Genomic DNA, 26,692 nt, shown 5'->3' with positions numbered 1-26,692 from the left:
ATATTGAAAATTTTGTTTGCGAAGGAGACTGTACATATGCTACAGAATTCTTCCCCCATCCCATTAACTATTCTCAACCAGTCTGATAAAAAATACCAGTCTTCAACTGCTACTTGGTTTGCTTCACTGGTTCTGATATTTCTTTTTCTCCCTGTCAATTCATAAATGATAGATTCTCTGAATTGCAGAAAATTGCCAGTGCTTTTTAGAGCTTTTCACTTTAAATAATAACATGCAAGAAAAAAAAACGCCCAGCAGAGTGAAAACTTTTTATATAATTTACAGGCTTCCTTCAACCGATGCTTTTTAGCTTAATTTAAAACCATAACCAACCTTTTTTCCCACATTTCTTTTCAACTTTGTTTGAAAATATCAATATCCTAAAAAGTAAATATATAAGCAAAAAATTTCTGTTAGAAATTTGAGTCATTAACTTTCCTGTAGTGGTTGGCTAATAACTAATGGTAGTACAAATTTCTTTTTGTATTTTTCTGTTTTTCATAGTTCCCCTTTTAAAACACCTTTTTCTTCCCTGATTTAATTTTTGAAGTTAATGGAGACCTCAGATACAATTTCATATAATTCTTTATCTTACTGAATCGAACCCTGGAACCCATGTGTACTTAGAAAATGTGTAGAGTACCACAACTAAAATCTGAATTCCCAATTATAATGCAGTTTCTTAATGATGTAGTATGTAAAATAGTTTAAATACAGATATTCAGTAGTGTTTTACAGGATGAGTTCATGCATAAGGTCATAAAAATTAAGTCTTATTACATAAACTCTCCATTTCCAACAAATGCTCAATACCAATAAATTAAAGTTAGCTTCAGATTATGTTCTTTTGCTACTTCCCTTGACTGTTAATAACATTCATGACACATTTTTCAGTTAACTATGTTTTTCATCCGCGGGTGTTACAGACTTTAAGAAGCTGAGTAGAACATATACAGTGATAGGTGCCACCGGGGGATCTAGACTTTATTATATCTGTGATTGAAACTCACCACTTTCTAGATACTGTGCATGGCTTCCATCAGTTTCATTGTAAAGTGGGTTAAAAATATATTCATGAACTTTCCTCTCTTTAATAACACAGATTTTTAAAATATGAGCTTTATTGCTACGCTTAAAATGCTGCGACTTCTTTATGTAAGTTATCACAGACAAGAATGTTTGCTATTTTTTGCTAGATATACTTTCAGGATTAAAAGAAGTATATATACTCTGACATATCCTACCATGCTACACCTCACAGTGTCACATCACATATACCTCCCATAAAGAACATAAAGTCTTTGAGACTGAGATTTCCTTTGCATAGACAGTTTTATCTGCTTTACAAAATTCAAGCCTTGTGCTTTTTGGTGACTTTTTAATTTAAAGAATTTATCCAAATATTTACAGGAAAAGAAATATAATACATTAAAATACAGTCGGCTCTTTAAGGTTAATTAAATAATAATGTTCTAAATGTTTTCTAGTGGTCTAAGATATAGCCATGTGAAAGGGCATTAAAATTCCATTTGTGTATTTTCTACTGAGAAAAGAGATGGAGGGATCCCTGGGTGGCGCAGCGGTTTGGCGCCTGCCTTTGGCCCAGGGCGCGATCCTGGAGACCCGGGATCGAATCCCACATCGGGCTCCCTGCATGGAGCCTGCTTCTCCCTCTGCCTGTGTCTCTGCCTCTCTCTCTCTCTCTCTCAATCTCTATCATAAAAAAAAAAAAAAGTTTTAAAAAAAAAAGAAAAGAGATGGACCTTTTCCTGTGTTTTTTACTAGAAAAGACCTGGCCTTATTGGAGATTGGTTTTATAGTCAATATAAAAATACTACTTTTTCATGACAGTGAATTTACTTAATGGAACGTTTTTTATAGTAAATATCTAGTTTCTATAAATTGTTTCATAGATAATGAAAGAGTGTGTGTGTGTGTGTGGTGTGTGTGTGTGTGTGTACAGTAGGAACCTGGCCTGGATTTATGAGATCTAAGTGAAAGTGCATTTGCTTGAAACTCCTCATTCTATAACAAGCTGAGTACAGACTGGACACTTTCCTTACTTAACCCTTCACTTGAAGTCTTCCTTTCTTGATTCATGGAGGGGATAGAATGAATCCATAGCCGTTTCTGTTTTAATGTCCGCACACAAAAATTCTGACATTGAATGGTGAAAACCTTAGTCAGCTTTATAAAAAGTGATTAATGAAGTAGAAAGCCAACTACTTCGAGTCTTTGGCGCTTAAAGCACCAGGTGCACACAGAAGGCAAATTACCAAGTGCCCCCACCGCTAATGACTGAACTTTTGAAACCCAGTGCAAACAACTGTGGTCTTGCTAAAGACAATTTCGTTGAGCAGTCTAAAACTTTATTTCAGTGCAGAGTCTACATAAGACTCTCTCCCTCTGTTCCACCCCCCCAAAATAAATAAATAAAATCTTTTTTTTAATGGAAAAGGGATAAAATTGACACCATATTTTGCAATCTCTAATTAAATAGTGGATCTAGGCAGTGCCCATCAGTAGCTGCTAAAACTCTTAGAAGGCTGATGGAGAAGGTGATAATACCTGAACTTGCATACAAAAAAGGAAACAATCAGGTATGTATCATATACCTCCCAATTTGATGCAACAGGAAATATGAACGTCATCTTTAAAATTTTCTTGCCAAAATATCAAACCCAGATTGTACTAAACTTATTGAATTACCAGTTGATAGGAAATAGAACTAAAGTGATCAGATAACGGACACTGTAGAAATGGCAATAGCAGTGTCTGGGATGGGGGAAATTCTATGGGGGAAATGACTGAATTCATCAATAAATAAATGGCAAGGAATAAGAGGCAAGACTGCAGATTAGGAGAAATTTAATTAAATTTAAATGCAATTTGTGGGTCTTGTTTGTATCTTGATTCAAATAAGCCAATTGTAAAAACAAACTATGTAGGAGACACTGATGACATTCTCAACACTGGAATATGGTCGTCTTAAAGAATTATTGTTACATCTGTCACATGTCAAATGGTTAAATAAGAGTCCTTATCTTTTCGACATACATACTGAAGAATACCTTGCATTTACTGTAAGATAATCCAACTAAGGTGTAGGAGAGCTATGTAGATGAGAAGATTGACAGGGGCGCCTGGGGGGCTCAGCAGTTGAGCGCCTCCTTTCGGCTCAGGGCATGACCCCGGGGTGCTGGGATCAAGTCCCCACAGGGAGCCTGCTTCTTCCTCTGCCTGTGTTTCCGCCTCTCTCTGTGTGTGTCTCAGGAATAAATAAATAAAATCTTAAAAAAAAAAAAAAGGGCAGCCCCAGTGACGCAGCGGTTTAGCGCCGCCTGCAGCCTGGGGCGTGATCCTGGAGACCTGGGATCGAGTCTCACATTGGGCTCCCTGCATGGAGCCTGCGTCTCCGTCTACCTGTGTCTCTGCCTCTCTCTCTCTGTGTGTGTCTCTCATGAATAAATAATAAAATAAAATAAAATAAAATAGTATGCTTATGCTCATTAATAATCAGGAAAGTGCTAATTAAAATGTCAGTGAGAGAGCACCAGATACCCACTTGAGTGGTTGGTATTGTTTTCATTTATTTTTATTTATTTCTTTGAGAGAAAGAGCATAAGCAGGGAGGAGCAGAGGGAGAGAGAGAAGCAGACTCTCCACTGAGCAGGGAGTCTGAGGACAACAGTCGAGACTCAGGGCTGGATCCCAAGACCCTGATACCATGACCTGTGCCCAAGGCAGACGCTCAGCCGACCAGCTACCCAGGCGCCCCTGAAGTGGTTGGTACTGAAGAGTCTGGTGGTATCAGTGGCTGGTGAGGATATAGCAACGTGGACCCTCCAAACTGCTGTTGAGATTGCAAAGCGGTTGAGCTAGTTTTGAAAATTGTCGGGTGCTGTCTTGTAAAGTTGAAAGTGAGCTTTTTCTGTGACCCAGTCGTTCCCTGCCACAATATATACCATGCAGAACGTTCTTACTGGCGTTCACAATAGCCCTAAAGTAGAGAGAACCCAAATGTCCATCAACAGTGCAGTCGACAAGTCATATATCATAGAGTGGAATTCTACTCACAAATGAAACTGAAGAAACTCTAGCCATTCTAAAAATATGAGTGAATCTTAAAAATACAGTGAGAGAAAGGAAAAGCTCGATACAAGAAGTATATATTCTGTGGTACAATTTATGTAATTTTATGTAATAAATTGTAGAATGGGCTAAACTAGAGCATAGGTAACTGACGAAACTAGAAAAGCAAAGACGTGAGTACCCTACAGATCAGGGCAGGAGTTGCCTTTGGGCGGTGGTGTTAGGGCGTTTCTCAGGCCCTGGAAGCGTTTTATTTCTTGACCTCGTCAGTGATCACATGAATGTTTGTAATATTTTATTAAAGTATAGTCTAATGGATTTTTTGCTTTATGTGTGTATTTTTCACCATGATTTCTTTCAAGAAACACCTATAAATTCTGAGGTCAGGGCGTAAGGCCCACTGTATAGCTAGTATCTTGTTTTGCTTTTCCTGGTTTCAGGTTAACCATCTCCGTCATCTTAAAGCAGGGAGTCTAAGTTTGTAATTGCAGTGGACAAATAAATAAAACATTTACACTGATTTACACGTCAGAACCATATTTAGGGCCGACCTTACAAATCCTAGAAGCTGTGGCCTTGAACATTCTCATCTTACAGCAGAGTCCTCATCTGTCATCACATTAGTTTTTCCAAAGACCCATCAAATCTGGTTGAAATAGGATGTTGAAGAAAATGGTTCCTACTCAAATTTTGCTCCCTTTCAGTCTTACTCTTGAGAAATTTCTTTTAGGTATAAAATTGTGGTGAAAGCTCTTACCTCAGCTCATTGACTAGACCTTGTTTCTCTCCTCGACCGTTAGAAACGTGCCGTTGGCCGCACGCGTCTCTCCCCGCTGTGAGCGCCAGGAAGCCCGGAGTCTGGCGTGCGCCTACGCGGCCCTGCTGCTGTATGGTTGCACCGGGCCTGCCTGTGTCCCGGGTATGGGCATCTCACGCTTGGTCCCCTTTGGTCGTGATGTTTCTTCTTTACACATCTCCGCCCCGTTTGTGAGCATCTCGCGGAAGTACTTCAGCCCCATCCACGTTAGGAGCAACACCTGGGGGAGCACGCGAATCCGGGGGTGTGCGGGGTATGCGGTGGCCGGTGTGGTGGCCTGGAGGTATGTGGGGGTCCCTGGGGATGCGCGGGGGCCCGAGGGTGGCCGGGGTGCCCGCGAGGCTGCGGCCTCTGTCGTGCATGGAGCCGAGGTGAACGGTTGGGCCGTGCTCTGCAGACTGGTTTTCTGTCCTTGGAAGGGCTCTTGCTTGTCACGGGAGAGCAAGTGTTTCCGGCCGCCTGTGCCAGGACGCCGCGAGGCTGGGGCAGGGGACCTCAACGGGAGCGCAGCCTTGGGGAGCGCGGAGCCAGGGGCCCTCGCCTGGGAAGCTGGGCATCAGGACCGGGGGTTGGGGGAGGCTGTGCGCGGCCCTGGGGCCTCCGGTCCCGCAGGGCGGCCCGGTGCTCCGTGGAAGCGGGACCTCTGATGGGACGGACGGAAACGCGCGGCGCTCTCCGCAGTTTGCAGTGGCGGCGGCGGCCCGGGCTCGGGCACAGTGGTCGGGTGGGGCGGCGGCCCCGGGGGTGCGACAGGGTGCGACAGGGGCCGGGGTGCAGCGGGCCGGGGTGGGCCTTCCCTGTCGCCACCGCCCCCTCAGCGCCTCCCCTGAGGCAGCAGGACCTTGAAAACTTCTTTTCCTTTTATCATGCGGAGCCCTGCTCTTTTCCTTGGAAAGTGCGGCCGTGCCACAAGGTGGCCGACGCTGGGGGAGGCGCAGGCGGTGCCCCCGGGGCTGCCCGCGAGCGGCACGAGGGCCTGAGGCCGGGCGCCCGAGGCTGGTGCGGTTGGCCGGGGAGCGCTGCCCCGCACTTGCCTTCGTTGCGTTGGCCGCGCTCCAGCCGCCTGGGCCCCGCGAGCGCCGTCCTGGGGTCCTGGGGTCCTGGGGTCCTGGGACGGAGTGTCCCACCGCCCAACGCTAGTGCCCCGGCGGGTCAGAACCTCACGGAGAGGACGGGCAGCCGCGCTCCTCCTTCCTGCGGCTTGGCAAGAGCCTGTGCCTCTGACCCCAACTGCCCCGACTGCTGTGGGACAGAAAACAGGGCAGCGCCGGGGGGGTGGGGGGGAGCGTTACCCGCAGGGAGGCCCCGCCCGCCGCCTTTCCTGGTGCGGCCCCCCTCGTGGCCGTGGCCGGGGAACTGACAGGAGGCCCAAAGGAAGCAAAGCCGTGTGTTGGCGCGGGCGGCTGCTACCCGGTGGGAGCGTCGTGGAGGAGGCGGCCCCGGGGCTGCGCCGGGTGCCCGCAGGAAGGACCGCGTCCGCGCCGCCCACGGTGGAACGAAGCCAGGACCAAAGCAGCCCGACTGCCCACCAACACCGTCTTCCCGTTGCTAAAGCGAATCTACAAAATTGGCTGAACATTTCTATGTAATGTAGGTTATGTAAGTTTCTAGAATCACTGTCTAGAATTTTTTTTTTAAAGATTTATTTATTTATGAGAGAGAGAGAGAGAGAGAGAGAGAGGCAGAGACTCAGGAGGAGGAAGAAGCAGGCTCCATGCCCGGAGCCCGATGCACAACTCGATCCCGGGCCTCCAGGATCACGCCCTGAGCCAAAGGCAGGCACCAAACGGCTGCGCCACCCAGGGATCCCCACTATCTAGAATTTGAAGCATTCCTCCTAATGCCCAAGTCCTCAAAGTATGTACATCGCGATACACAGTATTTGTATATTTGTATTTCCTGAACCTTCGGGCTGCCAGGTTCGTATTGTTTGTTACTGTCGTCACCAGCAAGGGAGCAGGAAACACTATCAGAGGTGAATTCAGATCGGTTTTGCTACTTATAAGCTATGTTGATTGCCCTACCTTTTTTTTTTTTTTTTTGGACAGAATAAAAATGAGGTAAAGTCAAAGGAGGATGAGAATTCGGGCTTCAGATGCATCTAATTAATCTCCCTCTACCCATTAGTCAGATGAAAACTTCTAATCATGGAAAAAATTTGTCATACGGACTTTCAGTCCTTAATTAGGTACATTGAGGGGATCCCTGGGTGGCTCAGCAGTTTGGCACCTGCCTTTGGCCCAGGGCCTGATCCTGGAGACCCGGGACCGAGTCCCACATCGGGCTCCTGGCATGGAGCCTGCTTCTCCCTCCGCCTCTGTTTCTGCTTCTCTCTCTCTCTCTCTCTCTCTCTCTATGTCTATCACAAATAAATAAATAAATAAATCTTTAAAAAAAAATTAGGTTCATCGAGTAGGGGCGTATGTGATATTTAAGAGATGAACGTGAATTTGGACCTAACTGTGCGACTTTGGCAATTTAATTAACCCCCATAAATTTTTACCCGCTGGTATTTATCACTGGGACACTGGTGTAAGGCGCTGTGTGGAATATGTTAGGCAGACTGCCTACCACGTAGTGAGCTCCGAATAAATATCAGATGGTATTATTTAGGAAAAGGCAGTATTCCCTTTTTTTGTATAGAATCACATATTCTTATAAAATGCATTTCTACTTGACAGAGTTGAACACGTTCCCCCCCACTCACCCCAACATCATTTGAGAAAGGGGAAGTTGGGACTAGAGCTCAAGCACAGACCAACAAAACACTGGAAATAGACGTTTCTTGTTGCTCAAATTGGATTCTGTATTTCTGTTAGTAATTAAGTTCATAAAAAGTTTTTTCCTGATCTTTTTTTCTTTTCGATGTAAAGTCAAAAATAAAATTTCAACATCAAGGAGTATGTTGTGCATCATAGAAGTAAATCTGGGGGCGCCCGGGTGGCTCAGTCGGTTAAGCACCTGCCTTCAGTGAGGAGTCTGCTTCTCCCCCTCCGCCTCCCCCTGCCTCTCCCCTGCTCATGCTCACACGCTCACTGTCTCTCTGTATCTCTTTGTCTCAAATGAATAAATAAAATATTAAAAAAAAAATATGGAATTCAGAATTCTGGAATTTAATTTTCAGATTGTGCCTCATCTGTGTTGAGAGAGCAGAGCTCCGACCAGAATGTGTCTGGTCCAGACACTAGTGTTAGTGCTTCTCAGAGCCAGTTCCTCCCGGTGCTCCATGGGCACCTGCTGCTTTGTGCTCACGGGCTCCTCGCAGCATCCTGGGCCTCGGCTCTCCTCCGCAGTGGTCCCTGGTTGCACTTGACCCGTGACAGTCAGTACGTGCACGTGGAGCTGTCCCTAAGAAGCTGTTTGTGAGATGCGTCGCCAGAGTAGGGATGGTTCCCTGGCCCCTCCTGCATGGACGTTGTTGGGGTGAGCGTCGTAACCCCGGGGCCTCACAGCCCGCGTGTACTACTTGGGAAAGCTCGTGCTCGTGAATCTGTGGCCCTGACTATTCAGTTTGCTGTCGTAGCAGCCCTTCGTGCAATGGCTTTCAGTTTATTTGTGTTTTTCCCCAAGATCGGCCAGCTCTTCCAGTGGTTTATTTACAAAGACCCTGCCCCGTAGCATCTAGTGAGGAGTGAACGTGCCGTCTCACTTTCCATAGGCGCCTTGTAATTGATAACAACACCTCAAAAAAAAAAAAAAAAGGAAAGGTGTTTTATTTCTAAACAAAAGGCAGAAAGAGCTCTGTGTTAGGCAGCTGTGGCAGGAGCAAAGGACGCTGGCTTTTGAAAAACAAAAACTTGGTCTCAAATCTGAAACTCGTAACCTACTTGCTCTCTGATCTTGGCGAAGTCTCCCAGGCTGTCTAATCTGAAATTGTTGTCTTCGTGAAATGGAGAAGGTGCTGCGTCCTTCACGGAGTGAGCATAAAAGAATATGCGGAGCAGAGTTTTACTAACTCGAAGTACTGAGTAACTGGAGCTAGCTCATCAGCGTGCGTGGGACACACCGCATCTCTGTGCTGAAGGACACCAGGGCCAAAGGTTGTCCTCGTTCAGCCATTTAACAACAGAACAGCGTTTTCAAGAGTTTGGTTATTTTGAGAGCGAGAAGGAGCGCGTGAGCGGAGGGGGTGCAGAGGGAGAGAGAATCCCCATCAGGCTCCGTATCCCGCACCCAGCCCACCGAGCGGTTCGATCTTCGGACCCTGAGATCACGACCTGGGCTGAAATCAAGAGTCAGACTGAGCCACCCAAGCGCCCCTCAAAAGTTAAATTTTAACTCTACTACAATAAGCCTTGAAGTTTTCATCTGTATGTGTTGGACCCAAATATAAAATTTTGCTATAAAAATTTGAGGATTTGATGAATAATAAAAAAGCAAAGGCAACTTGAAACTCCGGATAAAAAAGGTGTATACTGTTGTCATAGTCCAATCAGAGTGCAACAAAAATGTGGCATGATTTTGAGCATTTATGAAAACTAAGAGAAGGAAATCTATTTCCTTCATTCTAGTAATGTGCTATTTTGAAGACAGGTCATAAAAATGGACCCTCTAGAAATAGAAATGTAATGCTGACACATTACTTGTCTCTGCTGTGAACAATATCTATACATCATAATACAGAAAACAGATTATTTGCCTTTAATTTTTGGAAACAACTCACGAACAGAGCATAGAAAGATGAGTCCATGATTTGAAGACAAAAAGTAAGATAATGGTCAGAAGTTAGGATGCAGGAGGAGATTGGAGACTTGATGGGAGGAGAGGGTCACTGATTGCCTGGGTTTTGTGGCAGGGAGGTAAAAATTGATATAAAAACAGGTAGAGCTTGAAGTGCCTTATTTAAAATTAAAAGTGACCAGTAAAAGAATAAAAGGAGGGGCACCTGGAGGGCTTAGTTGGTTAAGCATCCAACTCTTGGTTTCAGCTCAGGTCAGGATCTCAGGGTTGCGAGTTCGAGCCCTGCGTTGTGCTCCACACTGGGCATAGAGCCTGTTTAGATTCTCTACCCCTTCCTCTTCCTCCTCCCCACCCTCTTCCGCAAAGAAAAAGTAGAAGAATAAAGCTAAATATAACTATAAAAATTACAAGCAAGGAGAAGAACAATAAAGGGTAATGTGAGTTAAGTTGATCCTCATTCTTAGTTGGAAGTCGGTGGGTGTTGCCTGAAGCTTATGAACTATGACTGGATGATTTAGATCCCTGAACCTAAACTATCAGGAAAGTTGAAAACAAATGGCCAAAGACGACGACCTTTGAGAGCAGCCCTGAAGGGGGGCAGGTAGGGGCTAGAGCCAGTGCTTTTCATTATAAGTCACTCTATGTAATTGTAGTAATATTTTTTACTAAGTACACGTATTAACTCCAATGCAAACATTTTTTAAAAATGGTACTAAAAAAATAAAATAAATTTTAAAAAATGGTACTGAGAGCAAAAAGTCCATCAGATGGACACTGGTGCATGTTGCCCCATCCCCCAATCTAGAAGACATAGGCTGATTCTCTGAGCCTGAAGTCATCTCCTGGCCCTGTCACCCCCTCACCAGTCCCTCCAGACTTTTTTTGTCCTACTTTTAAACGAGGCAGTACAGAGTGTTTTTCCTTCCAGCCTAGGGTCAGCCTATGTTCCACTAACTTTTCTATCACCAGTGGAAACTCTTAGCTTCTTGCACTGAAATGTCAAGATAGCAAATTTCTATAAAACAAAACAGACTCAATGTACAATGCAGGTGTGTGTTAGTAAGTAAAACAATATATCTGCTGTTTAGAAAATGGCTTGTCTTATACCAGGATTTTATATGAAGATTTCACTCATATGTAGAAATTAAGAAACGAAACAGATGAACATAGAGGAAGGGAAAGAAAAATAAGATGAAAACAGAGGGAGGCAAACCATATGAGACTCTTAGCTTTAGAAAACAGGGATGAAAAAAATTTAAAAATTAGAAAAATAAAACAGGGGCGCCTGGGGGGCTCAGCAGTCAGCCCTTCGGCTCACGTCGTGACCCCAGGGTCCCGGGATCGAGTCCCACATTGGGCTCCCTGCAGGGAGCCTGCTTCTCCCTCTGCCTGGGTCTCTGCCTCTCTCTGTGTGTCTCATGAATAAATAAATAAAATCTTTAAAAAAAAAAACACTTTAGAAAACAAACTGAGGGCCTCTGGAGGGGCAGTGGGTGGGGGACAGGGTAACTGGGCATTAAGGAGGGCACGTGATGCAATGAGCACTGGGTATTATATGCAACTGACGAATCACTAAATTCTACCCCTGAAACTAAACTATATTTTAACTAAATTGCATTTATATTTTTGTTTTTTTAAAAAAAGACTTCACTATAAAAACCATGTAGAAGAGGAGAGTGTTGATTGTCCCAAACATTAGAGATTTTAAGGGCTGCTATGTTATTTCCTGTGTATTTCTATTAATTTACCTTAAATTTTTATTAAATTAACATTTTTTTCCTATTGAAGAGGTAACAGTGTACTAGACATTTGGTCACCAGATTGTGACCAAGTCATTCCTAAAATACTCATTTTTAAGAATAGTTCATTACAGGGGTGCCAACAATAACTCCAATATCCTGCCTTTAACTACTGCTGCATTTGAAATTAGCGCTCTGGTATTTCCTTGCCCCCTCCCCCAATGCACATAATTAAGGGCTAGAAAGATGGCTTCCAAACATCTTCCCAATTTCTGGATAAAAAAAGCAGAATCTCGGGATCCCTGGGTGGCTCAGAGGTTTAGCGCCTGCCTTTGCCCCAGGGCGTGACCCTGGGGTCCCGGGATCGAGTCCCACGTCGGGCTCCCAGCATGGAGCCTGCTTCTCCCTCTGCCCCTCTCTCTCTCTCTCTCTCTCTCTCTGTCTCTCTGTGTGTCTCTCATGAATAAATAAAATTTAAAAAAAAAAAAAAAGGCAGATTCTGTAGGAAACAGTGGATTCCGTTGTTAACCCGCCAGCTGTTCATCGGCAAAGGTCCAAAGTGTAGATCGATGCGGGTCAGTAGCAGCTGATGGAGTCCGGCGGGTTCGGCGCGCACAGAGCAGACGCTGGCGTCGTGGGTGAGGACCGAGGATGCAGGACAAGTTCTTCTCTAGCACCGACTGCGGAGGCACCGAAGAGCTGCGCGGAGCCCCAATCTGGGCAGGAGGACCGTGGAGCTGGGGGCGCTCGCCCCGCCCTGGCCGCGCTCGGCTACAGGCCCTTGGTCCCCTGCTTGTCACCCGTGCGCCGGCAGCCCTGTGCTTGTTCGGGCCCTGCCGTAAGCCCGTGGGTGCAGTTCGGGTGCTGAGGGGCTGAGCTGGACACTGTACCCCGTGACCCCCGGTCTCGTGCTGTGTCCTCCAGTCCACAGAAGGGGAGTCTGTCTTCGCTTGCCCGGTACATACTCCGTGAAGTGCCCGACGTCTTCGATGGCTTAGACCCCAGATGACCCAGCATCAGCTTCCAGGGAACAACAGTTTCCGGGTTACGCCGTCTGCCGGGGAAGGCCGCCGGTCCGGCAGCTCCCCAGCCCCCCGCCTGCTGGCCCGCGGGGCCCTGAGCCGGGACACGGCCCACGCGGAGCCAGGCCTTCCCTCCTCGGGCGACGACGCGAGCCCTCGCTCGGCCGTGCCCTCCTGCACCCCGGTAGCTTACCGCGAGGGGCGCCCCTTTGTCCCCCGCGTGAGAACCTGGGGGGCCTCCCGTAGCCGAGGGTGAGCTGTGCTCCTCAGCCCACACGGAGGGCTCTCTCCCCGATTGGCTGACCCCGAGGGCTACGGAATCAGACTTCTCCATTACTGTCCCTCAGCCACCGAGAGAAAAATGATTCGGCACGAGTAGAAACACTAAAAATCACGATGAAGCTCCTACGGCGGTCATCCCATGGGGCACAGGGCCTCATTCTTAGCCCTAGTGTCATTTTGAACTGGGAATTCTTTGTCATGGGAGCTCCTGTGTGCATTGTAGGGTATTTGTCAACATCCTTGGCCTTTGTCCACTAGATGCCAGTAGAGCACACCCCGACCCAACAAAAATGTCCCTAGACGGTGCCAAATGTCCAGGAGCTGGGAGGTGGGGATAACGAAGTCAACCCCGCTTGAGAACCACTGCGGAATGTGATTAAAGACTTCTCTCTATATAGGACGGAGTCTCCAGGGAGTTCTTCTAGGTACGTAGGGGAGTCTCTCAGATATCCCTGCTAAGTTTTTCTTCCTAAAAGGACTATCTTCTTTCCTTTTTCCAACAAGTTGTGAATCTCGTCTTTGAGGCCCCGTCCTTGTCAACAAGGCATCAGGTAGTGGAAAGGACCCTGAACCAGCATCAAAAGACCGCATTTTTCCCAACAATGCCATTATTAGCCTTGATCTTAAGCAGACCCTTTATTACTCTGAACCTTAGTTTATCCATCAGTCAAAAAGGCTGTGGGGGTGCCTCAGTGGCTCAGTCGATTGAGCGTCTTACTCAGTTTCAGCTCAGGTCATGATCTTCGGGTCATGGGATTGAGCTCCAAGTTGGGCTCTGTGGTGGGCGTGGAGGGGGCCTGCTTACGATTATCTCTGTCCCTCTCCCTCTGCCCCTCCCACCCCCACTCGCGCTCACTCTCCAAAAAAAAAAAAAAGAAGAAGAAGAAAGATTGTGGAAATGAGAGAAGTATATATTTGAAAGCACTTTTAAAATCAAAGAAAGCATCCCGCACCCGGATCTTGGTTTCTAATACCATTCTCCAATAAAGGGAGCCAGGGCTCTTCGGAGAAATGTCAGACTCTAGGACCGTGGCAGGCAGTGCGCACGACGACGGGCCTGCCACATCTTACAGCTTTGGAGCCAGAAAGTAAAGAAGTGCTCAAAAAATAATGATGATGATGAGGGGGTACGTCAGAGGGACACAGGAATCAAATAACAGCTCCCCATGGCAAAAGCTGGAACAATTTGAGGACAGAATAGATAAAGTACTATTGGATTATAACCCAGAGACCCGGAGTATAAAACAAATACCAGTGAGTCATGCTACCAATAAATAAATGGGGAGAAGGGACTACTTTCCTATGCAAAAGAATTTCAAATAGTTTATGCAGACACTTTGCCCTCAAGGTGGTGAAACATAACTCCTTACTCCTTAATCATAGGCTGCGCGTAGTGAATTCCTCCAAAGAGCACAGTATGGAAAGAGGGCCAAGGCGTAACCGCACAGCGGAGCGACCTGACAAGCATGGCCTCAGCCGGGGATCGGGTTCAACTCGTATGGGTAGGACGGCCCCTTGACCTGGTGTGCTGAGAAAGGCCTCTTACCCGGTGTGGTCTTCCTCCTAAAAACCCATAACCCCCATCTCACCATGAAAATACCAGATACGTCTCATTTGAGGGACATTCTATAAAATACCTGACCAGTATTCTTCAAAACAGCCAAGGTCATCAAAAACCAGGAAAGTCTGAGAAACTGTCACAGCCAACAGGAGCCTAAATAGAGGTGACAACTAAACGTAATATGGCATCCTGGAACAAGATAGAATCCTGGAAGAGAAAAAGGACATCAGGGGGATCCCTGGGTGGCTCAGCGGTTGAACGTCTGCCTTCAGCCCAGGGCGTGACCCGAGTCCTGGGATCGAGTCCCCATCGGGCTCCCTGCATGGAGCCTGCGCCTCCCTCTGCCTGGGTCTCTGCCTCTCTCTCTCTCTCTCTCTCTCTCTCTGTGTCTCTCATGAATAAATAAATAAAATCTTTAAAAAAAAAAAAAAGGACATTAGGTTAAAACTAAGGGGAAATAGGAATAAAGTGTGAACTTTAGTTAATAATGCATTAATATTGGTTCATTAATTGTGACAAATATAATATTGTAAGATGTTAATAATAACAGAAATAGTTGCAAGATACATGGGAATATGCCCTCTACTATCTTTGCAATTTTTCCATAAATCTAAAATTCGTCAAAAGCTAAAAGTATATTTAAAAAGCCACAGCTAAACCAAGACAGCTAATTTAGTGGTCATTTTATCCAGAAGCTATGCCATCAAGCTCTCGTACGTGTCCTCCTTAGTTTTAAGGGCCGTTCACGGAGTCTGTCTCTGGTTTCACTCTCACGATGATGTTTAACATCCTTTATCAATCACGCTTCATCTCTCCTCCTACTAGCTTGGAATAGCTTTAGGTTTCCACGGCGGAGGCTCAAGAGTATCACATGCAGGTCTTCTCCTTGTTGGCATGGCTCCCGTGGCAGACCTGGTGTACGTACTCGCGTGAGGAAATCCACTCTTGGCTCCCTTTTCTTCCTCCACCTGGTCAGAACAGTTTCCTTTACAGCACACAGGTGCTTTCTTCTAACCAAGGTTTGGAAATTTCCCTGTTTGGTTTCTCTTCTCTTGGGTGAGAACGAAAAAATAGTGAGGAGGTACTCCGGCAGCACCCCTCTAGAGTTGTGGAAGGAAACCCAGATCCACCCAACAAGTAATGCAACTGAGTACGTGCAGGATGGGAACGGAGAGGGAGGGACCCTTCAGAATGGTAAAACCCGATGAAAAAATGTAAGTAACAGAACCGTTTCCCCTACGACAGTTCCACCTTTCTGGCTTTAGCCGTGATACTTAACCATATAATTGGAGGTTGTTCCCACCACCTTTATTTCAGGAAACAGTATTGCTTTATCATTCTGTGCATATGGCACTGTACCTAAGGACATGTGTGAGCATGGTCTCTTACAGAAACTGGATTCAGAATTACTGTGTTATCTAGAGAGCAGTGTTCTGTAATCTCTGAAGTGGTAATTATCTTAGTGATAGATTAACCAGTCAGGGTTCCCTATATGACCAGGAGCTATGGAATCAACTCAGTAGAGCTTTTCAACTCGATGAGCCGAGCATTTCCCTTAGTCAAGTTTACTGATGATGCCCAAAGTGGGTGTTTGACATAAAAATAATAACATAGATGGCATGTGCTTAATGACTCCCCAAAGCCTTCTCATTTAGACTTGGATGTGATCCATCCCGCCCCGAAGTGGGGAAGGTAACGGATGGCCCCCTCTGACCAGAGAGGACAAGGACACACAGGTGTAAAGCCTGAGCCACCTGATTCTGGGCAGTGTTTCCCCTTCTAGCCCACACTGCAGCCTTGGCATGGTTTCATGATTCTAATTATTACTTTTACTTTTAAAAAGGCTCTTTCTGGACCAAATCATGTTTGCTTGCTATTTTGATCCAAGGCCACACTGTCGCCGTATACAGCCATGGCTGATAATTTTAGGAATGGTGGACCGAAGTTAACCTAGAGGAGCTCTGGCCAATAGAACTTCCTCAGTGATGGCAGGTTCTATATCTGTGCTGCCCCTGCGGTGACCAGGAGCCACACGTGGCTGTCGAGCACTTGAAATGTGGCCAGGGCATTGCAGGAACTGTCTCTAAAATTTTATTTAATTTCGGTTAATCTAACTTTAAATAGCTACATGTGGCTAATGACCACCGGGTTAGCGTGGGTCTAGACAGGGTCGGGACCCTCCATTATGATGCAGGTTCCTCTTACACGTAACCTCTCAGCATTGCCTGGGCACACCGGACCATTCTTTGCCATTCTTTTAGAGAATTAATATTTTTGAGAACCCTTTTCTCTTAGGCTCAGAATATTTGGGATATATGAATAGGCAGCACAACGTTTCTTCTAAATTACGACCCACTTAAATTTGAAGCTGTGAGATCTTAGACCAGCACTCTAATAAAGTAAAATTCACTGAGTTTAGGGACTTCTGGGTGACTCCGTTGACTCTTGATCTCAGCTCAGGTCTTGATCTCAGGGTCGTGAGCTCAAGCACTGCACTGGGCTTCACACTGGGTGTGGAGCCTACTTAGAAAAGAAAAATCCACTGAGTTCATAGTTCACCACGCTCTTTTTGGTGGAAATGAGAAGACGGTGACCTGTATGTCTTCGATAACACCTTTAAGAGATTGAACCTTTAGAAAATTATTATTGGCAAGAGGTTTATTTCTTGGAAAAACAAAGGGCTGTTTTCTTTCACAGATACAAATCTGCTATTTGATGCCTGCAAAGTTCAGTGACACTTTAAATCAGAATTGGGTGATATTTACAGAGCCAGACATAAACGTAGCCCACATGATGTTTCCACGAGATTCAATGCAATTTTGAGTTTATAGTCAGGGAGAAGGGGAACGTGGTTTATAAATTCATAATGCATTGCAGAGAAACCTTATAATATTAAAACAACAGCTGTTTTCATTACTGTTGTTGTTAAACTGAACAACTAAATTTAGAAGCTCCATGGAAGAAATTAGAGAGTTCTTAGTTATCCAGCAGTCCCTTGACTGGAAAATCTCAAGGAATGAGGAAAAGACCAAAGTAACATATTATTAGGAGTAATCTAACAATTCAGAAAAGAAGGCTGCTATCTCATTAGATACTTTTTTTCCTTCTAACGTGACTTTTGACTTTTTTTTAAGATTTTTTTAAGATTTTATTTATTTATTCATGAGAGACACAGCGGTGGTAAGGGAAGGAGAAGCAGGCTCCCTGCGGGGAGGCCGATGCAGGACTCGATCCCAGGACCCCGGGATCACGCCCCGAGCCAAAGGCAGATGCTCAGCCTCTGAGACACCCAGGAGTCCCTTCATGGCTTTTGACTTCTTAAAACAAATACTTTTTAGTTACGTTTAAGAGACAACTATCTTCCACAGATTATGATATTGGAAAAACACTTTTTATGCTGCGAGACAGAAAATAGTGAAATTGATCTAAAATGTTATTTGCTGTCAATTTGAACAAACTAAATTACCAAATGTTGCTTTTAATAGTGAACGGTTTTTGATGTTGCACTACATGGATCCTCTTTTGATGTGACTCTAATTTCTAATATCACAACTTGTTTCTACTTAGTGTCTTGAATTCATCATTACGGTCATGAAAATATTGTGTCAGTTCTTTATAATTACTGTTGTCAAATACTGGTAAACATGAACATATTTTTAGCTAATAGAATATTTTCGGTCCCCATAAGCCCTCCTTATGCTCCCTTCCAGCTAATATCCCTTGCCTATCGGAACATCTAACACCAAAGACTAATTTTGTCTGATTTTTTACTTTATTTAAGTAGAAGTAGGCTGTGTGTGCTCTTATGTCTGGCTCCTTCGACATGGTGTTTCTGTACTTCATCTATGTTGTTGAATGTAACAGTAAGTTCTTGATTTTCATTAACTGTACATTATACCATTATAGCTGTACCACAACTCATGTAATCATTCTGGACAATTTATGTAATCATTGATAGACATTTGGATAAGTTTAAATTGGGGGCTTTTACAAATAATGCTTGTGTAGCTGTTTTCACATTGCTCTCAGACCTGTACCTAAAAGTAGAATCACTGCATTTTAGAGTAAATGCGTGTATGTTTAGTTTTGGTAAAAAATATTGCTAAACAGTTTTACAAAGTACTTGTACAGTATAGGAGAGTTCCCAATACTTTATATTTTCAGTATCCTCGCCAGTACTTGAGATTGTCAGGATATTTTTGTGGGGCAGGAGGAACCGCTTAACATCTATAATAATCGTACTTTAGCTTTTGGAAAAAGCTACCGGGGAGCAGCTGGCTTAACAGTTTTAGGCTGTAGACACCCCTACACACACACACACTGGGAACATCAAATGTTCCCACTCCCAACTTGCCCTAGACCCAGACAGCAAGCACCTTGAAGAGTAACCTTCGACCCAGTTCGCTTTGGACAATGATGGCAGTTGTCCTGCTGAGAGACAGTTGGGTGAGAGAGAATGAAGCCCTGCTGTGACCCGAAGGCGGGGTAAGAAATACTTGACGAGTTAATAATACCAGAATTTGCCAGGCGCTCTCAGAGTGTGTCTGGTGATTTTCATTGTACGTGATTTGACACAAATAGCTGTCAGTTCACCCAACTGAACTCAACAAACATTATTTTGGTGAATGCTTCACTCCTAGCTTGTATATTATAGAGATGCAAAAGGAATGAAAGATGATGACTAAAAAAAAATGAGTCAGGAAAATGCAAGGTATAATAAATGGATCCCCTCTTGTATCTAGTGTCTAGCGGATTGGCAAAAACTGCGCCCGGTAATACGCTCCAGGGAGAGTAGTGTGAGGGTGTACACGTACTGTACTGCCAACGCGCTGTAGCCACGCTCGAAGGAAACTTGATGTATCTACTAACATTAGAAGTGTACAGGGGCAGCTGGCTGGCTCAGAAGAGCATCCAGCTCCGATCTCGAGGTTGTGAGTTCCAGCCCATGTTGGGTATAGGGATTATTTAAATAAATAAAAGTCAAAAAAAAATTCGAAGTGCACCTCTGCAATGACCCAGCAGTCTCATTTGTAGGAATAAGCCCTGGAGAGATACTCATCTGTGCATAAGAAATCATACCCAATGATATTTACCCTAAAAATTTTAGACATGAAAAAAACTCTTCAATAAAGGACGGGCAAAGCCATCTGTGGTATGTTCATACATGGATTACTCTGCCATGGTTAAAAAGAATGAAGCGTCTCTAGAATGTAAGCTCTGTGAGGGCAGGAGCTTGGCTTTTGTTCGTTCCCATGTCTCCAGCCACTAGGACAATGCGCAGCAGCCATGTAGTACGTGCTCAGGAATTATTAAACACATCTGTAAGTATACGGCTGACCTCCAAGTCATGCTGCTGCATGAAAAAGCAAATTATGGGAAATCTGTTTTATAAAATACATATATGCATGTATGTAAGTTCATAAAAACTTACTGAAAAAGTGTACATCAGCATGTGAAATACATACGTGTGATTGCACATCTATAAAAACTTTTCTGGAAAGACATACAGCGAATGACAACATGTTACCCCTTAAGGGCAAACAAAGGGAAGGGACACAATTTGGGAATAGTATTCAGAGAAGACTTCAGACTTCTCTGCAGTGTTTCCAATTTGGAAAAGGGTTATGTTTTCTTATATTAGGTAATTACAAGATATTTTTAAAATGACATTTTACTACGGAAAGATAATTTCCGTGTTGCCTGGCAGGTTGAAATAATATGGGCAAAGAGCTCCTCCCTCCAGAGTCCCACAGGCTACACGCGGCCATACAGAGTGTCCAGGCGTGCCGGATCTAGTTTCCCAAACGAATTCCTCAAATATATGGAATAAATTGGGGAAAAGGCTACAGTGATTCTACATACTTAGGAATCAGCCAGCTGATTCTTGTGTGTGTTCATCTTTGTTCTGATTTTTTTTACATTTGAAAAATACATTAAAAAGTGTTTATTTGAAAAGCGAAGTATTTATTTGCACTGAGTGCATTCACATCTTTACAAAAAGGCTTTTTTTCCTCCTTAATAAGGGAATAAAGAAGGTTAATAGAAGTAAATAGTAAGGGATGCGGAGTGAAAGGATCAGGAAAGCAGGATTTCCATTGCATGGGGGTTCGCCGGCTCTCATGATAGGTGAGTCCGCCTCCCTAGCTCTGCTGTCCCGCCGGGGGCGGGGGCCGGGGCTGTGTGGTCTCTGGGCGCTGCCCACTGCTCTGCGAGGAGGCCCACGCGATGGAGCAGGAGGCCGCCCAGCTCGTGTTTTGCCCTGGAAGACACAAAAGGGACAGCTGTGCCTCCTCAGTAGCACCTCTGGGGCGTTTTCGACCCGTTTTGGAGGTGGGTGACTCGGCCCCTGGGCCCCATAGGGCCGCCCTGGGATGCAGCGTAGCTCGCGGCCTCCCACAGCTGGCTCCCCGCCCGCAAGCCGCGTGCCAGGCACTGTACTGAGGGCTTCGTGTCCGTCGTCGTGTTTAACGCCGCGCTAACGGTATGGGACGGCTTCTCTCCTCATTTCATCCAACAAACAACCAAGTGTGCAGCTGAGACCGAATCGGGACGGTGCAGCGTGGCCCCGGGCCCCAGGACCACATCCCATAGTGTGCGCGCGTGTCTGCTCCACGCGGAACTGCTCTGGCCTTCGAAGACTTTCCAGCAGGAGTGGAATTGCCATTCTGCTTAAATCAAGGGCAGTAGCCATGGCTTAGTGAAGTTGCCTGTAAATCATGAATTCTTTTCTCCCTTCCCTCCCATTCTGTTCTATAACGATTTTATTTGCTGACATGAGACGTTAAATTAAACTCCTCTTTAGGTTTTAAGTGGAGTTCTCTGGAAGGAGGAACATTTGCCGTGGCTTTCGGAGAAATTGAGCTGCGCCTGGTCACCTGAGAGGTCTAGTGAGGGTTCCTTCCGTTCACGTTTTCTTCATTGGGTGCACATAGTTCTTTCAGTTTTTATCGCTAGCATTTATTTGCCGGACACTTAGTAAAATGTTTATCTTATTTAAATTGAATTTTGAAAGTTTCCTTCTTGGTTATTAATTCCAGGCTTTTAGGTTTTCCAGATTTAGGTTGACAGTGCCTTTCCTTTCAAAAAGAAATAGTCTGATCGCTGATGTCATATGCTTTCTTTTCTTTTTTCTTTTTTTTTTTTTTTTGTCATATGCTTTCTTAACAAAATTCTTCTCGGTCAAAAGAAAGTCGGAATGTAATTTTTCATCAGTGAATAGTTTGATTATTGCAGTGTGCTTTTATTCAGGTCTTCTGGGAACCTGTGGTAGCTCTGCCTTGATAACTAGACCCGTTTTCTGCTGAGAGCAGGTGTGTTGTACCTTGTTCTCCCAAAGACTGAAGATGCACACTAAATACGCACCCGCATTTATACTCCTGCTAAGACGTTTTAGCCTTGGGATTCCACTGAACTAAAATTCACGATGAGGAGGCCTCAGAAATAGACGTTTGCCTCTGAGTACAGAAGTGGTGTGTCCTACTAAAGCACATGACACTGTGCGCTCCCCCCCACTTCAGGGGAGTCTGCCCGAGCCCTTAGGGGAGGTTTTCGTTGTGTTACCCTTACCGAGTGCGCGGTGCGTCCTGGAATGTAACTGGCGCTGACCCTATGGCACGGGGAGGGCCGCGGTAGAGCGGCGGCGGGGCGGGTGGAGCGCGGCACCGCAGGGAAGCAGGGCAGGGGCTCCTCGCTGCGCCGCCCGCGGGGCGGGAGTTGGGGTCCGCGCTCGGCCCAGGCCCGCGCTTGGCGCTCCGGCCCCTGCCCCTCGGCTTCCCCAGGCCCCCCCAGCCCTGCCCCCCACATCCCCCCCGCCGGCCCTCCCGGGGCCCCACTGCTTGCCGGGCGGCCGCCCGGGAGGCACAGCTGCCGCCGTGTCCCCAGGCCCCCCTCCGGCCACGTGGGTCAGCGGAGCCTGGGCGCCGTCCCGTGCCGCCCTGACCGTCCCTTCCCCTGGAGCCGGGGTGCAGTGGGTGCACCCCGAAGTGCTGTCTGCGCTCCTGGCGCTGCACCCTCAGGAGGCCCGGGTTACGGGAAGCCCTGAAGTCCTGTCTGAGCACTTGCGCCCTGGGGGGAGGCAGACTTTTTGTTTCTAGGACGTCTGTCCCCGCCGCCGCCTCTAGTATCCCCCTTCCGAGCCTGTTCCTCCTGTCCCTGCTCCCCGTGTGCCTCGGAGCCAGACAATCAACCGTGACTTTTTTAGCGGGAGAAAAAGTGGAAGCAGGGGAGGGAGGCCCAGGGCCGAAGGAGAGGCGCCCGGGCGGGGTCCGCGCCCCCCCGCAAGCCCGAGCGGCCTGGGCCCCGTCCAGAGTCGGTGCTTACCCACTGAGCCACCAGCGCCCACGGCGACGTCTTGGCGGAGGGCGCGGCCACCGCCCTGAGCCCGCCTTGTCCCGGCCGCCCGGTGTTAGGGCCCCTATCTTCCAGCCTTCTGGAGGAGGCAACGGTTTCAAATCAGGGTCACCAGTGGGCCGGCTTCCCCCGAGGAAAACAAAACCTCTTAGGAGGAGGCTTGGTGCCTGGCAAGTACGTTTAAGACCAGTTGAGACGAAAGTGACCGCTGTCCCTTTGAAGCCAGCGCCCAGCACCGGTGCCAGGTTGTCCCTGGCGGTGTGTTTACGCGGCTGCACCAAAGAAGCCGCTCCGGTCCCTGCCGCTGATCTGGAAGGCTGTGCTTCGGCAGCGCCGCCTCTGCTCACCGCAGGCCGCGAGCCCTGGTCCCCCGGATGGCGTCATCGTGTCATCATGTGCGATTCTTGGATCTTTCTGCTTCCTCTGACCTTAACCAGCCGTTAGCTTTCAGCCGAGGGCCTGCGGCGTCTCGCTGTGACCCCTGCTGTTGCTCCATCAACAAGCCGGCCGGATGAGCCTGGAAACATTTGATTCAGAGACAAAAATAAAGTCTCCCAGAATCGTAAAGACCGCGGCAAAGGCATATTTGCATTCGCTTGACGAGGAGAACCGTCTTCTGGCTCAGCAGGATGGACGGTTGGAGGATGCGGCCAGGGGGTGATGGAGGGGACCCGCTGTGATGAAAAAATACGTAAAGCCATTTTTTTTAAAGATTTATTTATTTATTCATGAGAGACACAGAGAGAGAGAGGCAGAGACCCAGGCAGAGGGAGAAGCAGGCTCCATGCAGGGAGCCCGACGTGGGACTCGATCCTGGGACCCCAGGACCACATCCCGGGCTGAAGGCGGCGCGAAACCGCTGAGCCACCCGGGCTGCCCCGTAAAGCCATTTAGATTGTCTTTCAAGAAGCAGCTTTACCACCAAGGATTTTTGAAGATTCATTCTGCTTGAGAGACTATGTTACCTTAAAACACTCTCTCAAATTAATGAATTTACTAATTATTATTCTCAGTGCTAAGTTATAATTATTTGTTGTTTATTGTTCCTATTCTATAATTATGAAATACCATAGTTATATCAGGAATCAGCAAATGTTTTCTCAAAGGTCCAGAAAATAAAAATTACAGGCTTTGTGGTTTGCCAACCCTGGTCTTTGTGATCACCCGGTAAGTTTTGTCCAAGAGCTCTCTCCTCACACACACACTTGTGCAATTATTAATCCTCTACTGTTTGCCTGACATCAAGAATGTAAAAAACATAAAGACAGTTCCTTTTCTGAAAGATCTCATAGTCACAGGAGGAAGAACAATACACAGACACACTTGCCACAAGTGTTCACTATCGCGCAGTGCAAGGAGTGTTGTCAGTGGTGTTCAGAGGCGTGTGCCTGGGGAGGGCTGTGTGGACAACACGGCCTGAGGATGAGCCACGGACCTTCCTAATCAACAAACGGAGGACAGTGCATTCCAGGAAGGGAAATAATATTTATTCCTTGATGTAATATACTTATTTTGTTTTCTATCTCAATATAAAATCCCTGTTGCAGGGATAGATAACTCCAGTAACGACAAAGTGCTCCTGTGGTAGTGCTGAGGAAGAGCCCATTATTCAGTAATTACACAGCAAAGTAGGATACCGTTTAAGCAACTTGACCTCTAAAAAAAAAAAAAGAAAGAAAAATTAATTTAAAAAGGGAACTTGACTTCTGATTTTTATTTAAGTATTTTTAAGTTGGGGGAGGGGCCGAAGGGGAGAGAGAATCTTTGGGTTTTTTTTTGTTTTGTTTTGTTTTTTTTAAGATTTATCTACTTATTCATGAGAGACACAGAGAGAGAGAGAGAGAGAGAGGCAGAGACACAGGCAGAGGGAGAAGCAGCCCCATGCAGGGAGCCTGATGCGGGACTCGATTCCGGGACCCCGGGCTCACGGCCTGGGCTGAGGGCAGACCCTCAACTGCTGAGCCACCTGGGTGTCCCAAGGGGAGAGAGAATCTTAAGCAGGTTGCACGCTCAGCGTGGAGCCCAAGGCGGGACTCGGTCTCACCTGAACCAAACCCAAGAGTCGGACGCTCCCCAGACTGAGCCACCCACCTGCCCGTATGCTTTTTCTGAACGTGATATTTTACTTTCCTAGACCGTGGGCGCAAGACTCCGGTCCATACCACGGCTTTAGACATGTAAGCAGCGAGCTTACATTACGTGAGTGAGGCCGTTACATAAGGTTTAGTCCCTTGGATTCTTACACTGTGGCCGTTCCCAGATTTGCCACTGACCAGTTTTGAGCGAAATCTGTAGCCTGTGCTCATCTTTACTAATTAGAATCTGCTACTCGTCTGCAACAGGACGGGGTTGAAGTCGGTGATTTCGACGGCCCCTTCCAGGTCTCGGTGCTGGAGCTAAACTAGACAGAGTGTATGTCAGTAGACACCTTTCTCCTGCAGAAACCCACCTTGATTTGTTCACATCTCAATCTCTCACTTACTTGAATCACCAACAATCCCAAAGGCCTTGAACTGTGATAAGTCTGCAACAGCGTACGGTCTGGAAAACACGGGAAGGGGGGGTTTATGGCGGCCTTGAAGTTAGTTACCTGGCGGCCAAACGCCGTAGCACCCAAGAGGCGGTGTTGCTCGGTTCTGAGAGTAGGCTCGCTGCCTTCGCGTCCCGGCTCTGCCGCACTCTGGCCTCGAACCTTTGGGCAGCTTCCTTAGCCTCTCTGTCCCTCAGTTTCCTCAGCTGCAAACTGGGAATAATATAGGTCCCATCTCACAGGATTGTTATTCTAAGTATTAAAGACACTCGTGGTTGTAAATGTCTTGGGCTTGTGTCTGGCAGAAATAAGCACTCAAGGTACGTCAGTTATTATAAGTAACTATATATAAATCCCTTTATAAAATATGATACCAAAACTATTAAAATGTTTTAAAATAATGATAACGCCATTGGAAATGAGCCATTGGAAATTATTCAAATATGATGATGAACAAGACAACACCGGTAAAAAACTTACATGGTTGCTTAAAATTGCCGTAAAGTTCACATGAATAGAGCGTGTCCTGGCGGCGGTCACACCAAAATATTAGTATATTTGGCAGCTGGTCTGAAAGGAGAGCCCCTAATGAATTATGCCTCCCAGAGTTTACACCCTTCTGTTTTCTCTTAAAAATGAGCTGCCCGCGTATAATCAGTAAAATGCAGCCGAAATGAGCCCGTAAGACTTCCAAGGCTGTGTCTGAGAGTCCTTGCGGCTCCTCCTCGTGTACCGGGGCCACGTCCGGCTCACCCTGCGATGGGCATGCTGCGCTGAAGCCCAGGCCAGCTAAGGACAAAGGTGTTTGACCAGCCCTCCCCGTTCCCGCCACCCCTGCCCAGGTGCCACACAGCAAGTGAAGAATTCCTTAAATGATTCCAGAGCCAATGACATCCGCCCGACAGACCTCAAATGAGAGCCACCCGCCGAATGCTGAACTCCAGCAAGCCTCAAAACCATGAAATGGGGTAATATACTGCTATTTTAAGGCGCTACGTGTGAGGTGTTTTTTTAATACAGCAGTAGAAAACCCAGTGCAGTGAATTTTCTATAACAAGAGTGTATCATTTGATAAAAGCAATAATTTAATCTCTTCAAATAATGTTTTTTTTTTTTTAAAGATTGTATTTATTTATTCATGAGAGACACAGGGAGAGAGGCAGGGACAAAGGCAGAGAGAGAAGCAGGCTCCTTGCAGGGAGTGAGACTCGATCCCAGGACCCCGGGGTCACACCCTGAGCCCAAGGCAGACGCTCAACCGCTGAGCCCTCCGGGCGTCCCTAAATAATGTTATTTTCAACATCAGTGTAGTGTCAACGCTAAGAGTATTATGCTTTATATGTGTCTTTAAGTTGTGTATTTGGTCATTTTCAACCTATAAATTAACAAGAATAATACCTTAGCTACCCTAAATCAGGGTAAGCTTATTGGACTTTATACAGGTAACAAAGTACAGGGTAGTCAAGGAATTATATTTATTTGTGTGGAAATTCTCTAATCAACTCTTACAGAGAACCTCCTTTTTTCTGAGACATAGGTATAGGATTTCTCTTGACAATGACAAACAGAGCATATTGAATGCTTTTTTTTTTTTTTTTTTTTTTTTTTTAATTGGACCGC

General features: G+C 46.3%; 1 protein-coding gene and 1 long non-coding RNA gene across 14 annotated transcripts in view; one reads left to right on the top strand and one right to left on the bottom strand.

Moving 5' to 3' along the window:
* NT5DC1 (5'-nucleotidase domain containing 1) overlaps nucleotides 1-26,692 on the top strand; it is a 119,463-nt gene that overhangs the window by 66,088 nt on the left and 26,683 nt on the right. The gene's annotated exons all lie outside the window — the stretch shown is intronic.
* LOC144316941 (uncharacterized) overlaps nucleotides 23,268-26,692 on the bottom strand; it is a 57,621-nt gene continuing 54,196 nt past the window's right edge. For 9 of the 12 annotated variants that reach the window (XR_013382754.1, XR_013382751.1, XR_013382758.1 and 6 more), the window contains 3 exons: nucleotides 25,025-25,083; nucleotides 24,816-24,943; nucleotides 23,269-24,198 (listed from right to left, as the gene is read on the bottom strand). This is a non-coding gene — a long non-coding RNA (uncharacterized LOC144316941). Of the gene's footprint in view, nucleotides 24,199-24,815; nucleotides 24,944-25,024; nucleotides 25,084-25,132; nucleotides 25,286-26,692 lie in introns of all 12 variants that reach the window. The other 3 variants (XR_013382753.1, XR_013382762.1, XR_013382761.1) reach the window with 3 other exon arrangements.

The sequence above is a fragment of the Canis aureus genome, chromosome 7 (genome assembly GCF_053574225.1).
Source record: "Canis aureus isolate CA01 chromosome 7, VMU_Caureus_v.1.0, whole genome shotgun sequence".
NCBI lineage: Eukaryota > Metazoa > Chordata > Mammalia > Carnivora > Canidae > Canis > Canis aureus.
The sequence above is the reverse complement of the archived record's forward strand: the minus strand, read 5'-3'. Positions and strand labels throughout refer to the sequence as shown.